A 4,872-nucleotide genomic window follows, 5' to 3' on the forward strand; every position below is an offset into this window, starting at 1 on the left:
GTAAGCTCGTGGAGGTTATTCTATGACGAGGTTAGTCCAAACTAAATCTTATCCATCTGATTTACATGTTATTTTTGTCAAATTAATTTCGATTACACAATATATTTCTCACAATTTATGATCGCCATTCAAATAGTCATGATTCCAATATTTGATACATATCATTATAATATATAAGTATATTCATATCGGAAATTATATTTAACATTTCATTTCATGCATGCAAAACCAAAACTGTCGCTATAAGTCTTACGATACAAAACCAGCAGTACAAAACAATAAACATGCATATATATACATATATATAATGGTGATCAGATACAAAGATTTCTACCTCTATCGAAGACAGATTAAACATAGCAAACACCGACCTAGTTCGCAATTTATGAGCTGGGGTGCAGAGTACCCCATTTACTCTCCCCCTACATTTCTTGGCGCACATACTCAAGGGCATCCCCATCTTTGTAGAGAGGAACCAACAAATCTTGGACCACGTCTGTCATGGTAATAATTCCTGATAGCTTCACCTTGGGTGGCCTTAAGCAGAGAAACCTTTAGGGCTCATTTGGTTCGCGGGAAAAGAAAGGGGGAAAGTGTGGTCAATGGGAAAGTAATGAGATGCCTCTTATTTGGTTGGAGTTTTCAAAGGAGAAAGAAGGAAAAGTTGAATTCCCATGGGAATATGATTCCCACATTTCATGGGAAAGTCTTTCCCATGAGAAACATGGAAAAGTTACTTTCCCATGAGGCAGGAATTACTCCATTTTTACTTTTTCCCAAAAAGTTCCTTCAGCATTAAAGAAGCATTAAAGAAACATTAAAAACCTAATTTTTATTAAGGGCATAATAGGAATTATACATAACTTTGCTAGGAAAGTGGATGGCCAACCAAACATAAGCACTTTGGAAATTTGTCACTTTCCCATGGTCAACCAAACATGTCAAAAGTACTTTCCTAGGCATCCTTTTCCTAAGAATTTGTTTTCCAGGAATCATATTCCTAGGAGAGAAAATACTTCCCGCGAACCAAACGAGCCCTTAGAGGCATCAAATACCCAAAAAAAACCCACCTGAACCACCATTAGTCTCCAAATGGTAAGGTTCAGCTTCCCTCCGCAAATTCACCTTTCTCAAGTGCTTCTGAAAGTGCCGGTAAAACCACGGCTTAAACCACCACCCAAAACTGTTGATGACTTTGCCCTTCTTCTACGCCTCTTCCTTGGAAGCATATCTCCCAGTCCTCGTGACACCTTCAGTTGTTCTGGAATCATTCCGTCAACAAAAGCTGGAACTTTTGATTGGTCTCTGTTGCTGGAAATTGGACCCGGGGGCGGCCGCGAGCTGAGAGGGGAGGAGCTCCGCTGCTGGAACGGTGGGTGGCGGTGCGTCGGCTGGTGGCATCCTCCTGAAGAGTCCTGCAAGAAGCCGGTGGCCGGGATTTCCGGCGCCGGCCCTCCGATACTTAAGTCAGAGGGGGCTAGTATATGAATGGAGTAAGAGAGGAGAATGTTTGTTCTTGTGTCTGTCCTTTTTTCTTTTTCCCCCAGGTTCCCTTTTATAGAAGGATATTATGTTACCTGAGAGGTGACAGGGCAAATTGTCTTTTTCGTAATAATTGGGCACGATCATGCTCATTGATGGCGTTGTGGAGAATGAGACCGGATCGGACCGGAGTCAGCGAATTGTCATGGTTGATCGGACCTGTTGGAGTGGTTCAACCGCCGGCCGTGGTGGGCCTGGGGTTTGTAGATAGCAAGTGCATTAATTGCTGAGTGAACCGGTGATCAGGGAGAGCCATACGCTTTGATGGTCCAGTGATCCGGAGATCATCTTGAGCCGTGTTCATTAATGGTTGAGTGCACTGGAGGTCCGCAGGGGTCACACGCATTAATGATCGGGTGTGCCGAAGGCCTGCGGAGGTCACGTGCCTTAATGGCTTGACGACGGTAGCAGAGTACGGTGGAGTTGGGTATCTAGTTGTCAGATTCTCTCTAAGGGATTAGGCTGGGGTCGAATATTTGGACAAGGCACTTTTAGGGCTCGGCACCTGGCCGGGTGCCGAGCCGAGCTAGTTGCTCAGTGGGGTGCCTCTAATTCGAGCGTTGCGAGGTCGGCGCGTTCTAGTCGGCGTTTCCTGGTCGGGCGCCTTTCTGGTCGGGCGCCTTCCTGGTCGGGCGCCTTTCTGGTCGGCGCGACTTCGGGCTGGCGCGACTTGGATTTTCCCGTGCCACGAGGTTGGCGCCCCCTGGTCGGGCGCTTTTCTGGTCGGGCGCCTTCTGGTCGGCGCTCCCTGGTCGAGCACCTCCGGGCTGGCACGACTTGGGTTTTCCCCCAACAGTTTCCATCTCTAGGTGCAAAAGAATCAGCATAAGCCTGCGCAAGTTATTTTAAATTGCCTCTCACTGGAGTATATATGTTAGCCTCATGTACTCTTCTATGGGCATAAGTTTTGTCTTTGCAGAAACCAGTAGTCCGAGTGTTCCTAGACGTCTGAGTACTCAGTAGCCTTAACAACTCGTCCATCTGGAAGCACAATTTTCTAAGGCAAGGCCATAGATGTGAGCTTCCCTCGACTCCATAGCCATTAATTAATCCTCCAACAGTAACAGTAAGAAAATATAAAATATATAAATAAATCTATCACACCCTATTCGCTTAAATTTTTGGAGATAAATGGTGATTTTAATATGATATATTAAAAATTTTACATATTGGAATTTTTTATTAAAGAAAAATTTGGCCCATATATGAAAAGACGTGTAAAAAAATATAAAATATATAAATAAATCTACTTTATTCTATGAGCTTAAGTTTTTAGAAGAAGCTCTTGTAATCTGACCCATATTTGAAAGAAGCTCCACTTTCGCAATCTCTCCCTTTGTCAATCTCAAGGATGTTTTCAAATGTTGAAAGATCCACCTCAAAATGTTTTGCACGTTTGCAATCAATATTACGCATGCCAACAGCAACGTATGGCTTCCTTGCCGTGCCCACAAGACCATCTTTCTTTGGATCCCTTGGCTTGAGGCGATTCACAACCATTTCTCTTCATGTTCCTTCTGACGATGCTTTCCTGATTTCATTGCAGATTTTGCATCTCCTAGATATCTACAAGGAACTAGATTGTGGCAGAGATTGGAAAATGGAAGGGCAACAAATATAACAACTTTCCATTGGAAGCAGACCAAGTAGTCCACCCAACCCTTCTTCCTTTTTGGATGCAGAGGAGCTGTAGGTCTGACATAGTTGATAGCGGAAGGTTCAACGGGAAACACACGAGATAGCTTTCTTGCTCTCCCTCCCTCTCTAGCAACGGAAGGCTCGGGGACAGCGACGAGTGGACAGCTTCCGCGGTGGCAACAACAGCAAGCTCCGGCAACGGCCGGCGATGATCGGACAATCAAGAAAGCGGACGGCAAATAGAGGACACCCTGTTTGATCCACATTCACCCGGCAATTGGTCGGCCCAAATCATAGGCGAACGACGGCTAGATGACCACAAAAAGAAAGAGAAGAAGACGCAGAGCGATCACCCCAGTCTGGCGAAGGGGTCCGGGAGACTTTTCGGTGATCCAAGAAAGAAATCCAGAAAAGAAGCTCGGGATCGGCGGCTATTCCTCGAAAGATTAGTAATGGAGTTCAACAAAGAGGATGAGGCCCTTAAATAGGCCGAATCTTAGGATTTTGGCCGGTCTTTGTATCGCTCTAGGACTCTCGGAGTCCAACGATGTCGAGGAGGAAGAAGATTCCAACCGGAGTCTTCTTCTCCGCCTTTCACGTGCAACACCGCACATTCAAGCTTTGGGCCTAGGCCTCTTCTGGCTGGCCCACAAGTCCAAGGAGCTGGGCTATCAACGTGCATCGAAGAGTATGGATAGAAATTTGAGCATCCGATTAATATTCATATTTATATCCATTTCTATCAAAAAATGGATATAAATATAGACAAACAACTATCCGATCCGTATCCAAATATCTAATTCCATATGCAATCTTTAATTTTATATAGTACTCATTAATTTTTTAAAAAATATATAACTGTATTAACATGCTATTAACTTGATTTATCATCCACTTAGTAATATTTTTGATTCTATGGTCATAAAATTTAATTACCCAATTTGTATCCATATTCATATCTATACTTTGGGTATCTGATTTGTATCTATATCTGTTTCCGTTCAAAACAAATATGGATATGATCCAATCTATATCCGATCAGATTTCAGTCTTAGTTGCATGGCAAGACAGTAATAATATAAATATTTTATTTTAGAAAAAACAAAGAAAGGAAAACAAAAGAGAGAGTAATCGACAGAACTCTCCACCGCACGGCGTTCTTATGCGGGATGCGGTTTGGTTTCAGTGCAAGAGGCCCAAACCCGAGAGGGGAAAAAAAGGCCTATATGATGCAATCATGTTTGAGTACTCAAGGGTTTTTCAGCTTAAGTTGGGTTATTGTCGAAACTTGATCAACCATAACATCAAAAGCGAAGATCCATCTTTTATGTTCTAAAATAGATAGCTTTCATATTAACTGGAGAAGAGTGATTCCATGGCATAGCCCCTTTCTGAACAACGATTTAACCTATATTAATTTTTACATTTTTTTAGTTTTCATTCATGGAATCTTGGTTATGAATGACTAATATTGTCATCAAACAAAAATACTATTGGCTTAATAGCAGATGAAGCTTCGGATTCGGTCTCTTTTTGTTCACATCGCCTTCTTCTCGCTCAAAACTTGGCTGCAAAGGGATCGCCAATGGAAGGAGCCAGTCAAGTAGGAAGCTAGATGAAAAATATCTAAAAAATATGAAACTAAGACCGTCATGGGAATATAAGCTGAATATTTTATTATCGTCTAGTTAA

General features: G+C 42.8%; 1 pseudogene; it reads right to left on the minus strand.

Moving 5' to 3' along the window:
• Window positions 1-422: 422 nt before the first annotated feature.
• LOC120103877 (delta(24)-sterol reductase-like) lies at window positions 423-3,446 on the minus strand (annotated as a pseudogene).
• Window positions 3,447-4,872: the final 1,426 nt, after the last annotated feature.

The sequence above is a fragment of the Phoenix dactylifera genome, chromosome 1, assembly GCF_051530095.1.
Source record: "Phoenix dactylifera cultivar Ajwa chromosome 1, Ajwa_hap1_PhDact_Kaust_v1.1, whole genome shotgun sequence".
Taxonomy (NCBI): domain Eukaryota; kingdom Viridiplantae; phylum Streptophyta; class Magnoliopsida; order Arecales; family Arecaceae; genus Phoenix; species Phoenix dactylifera.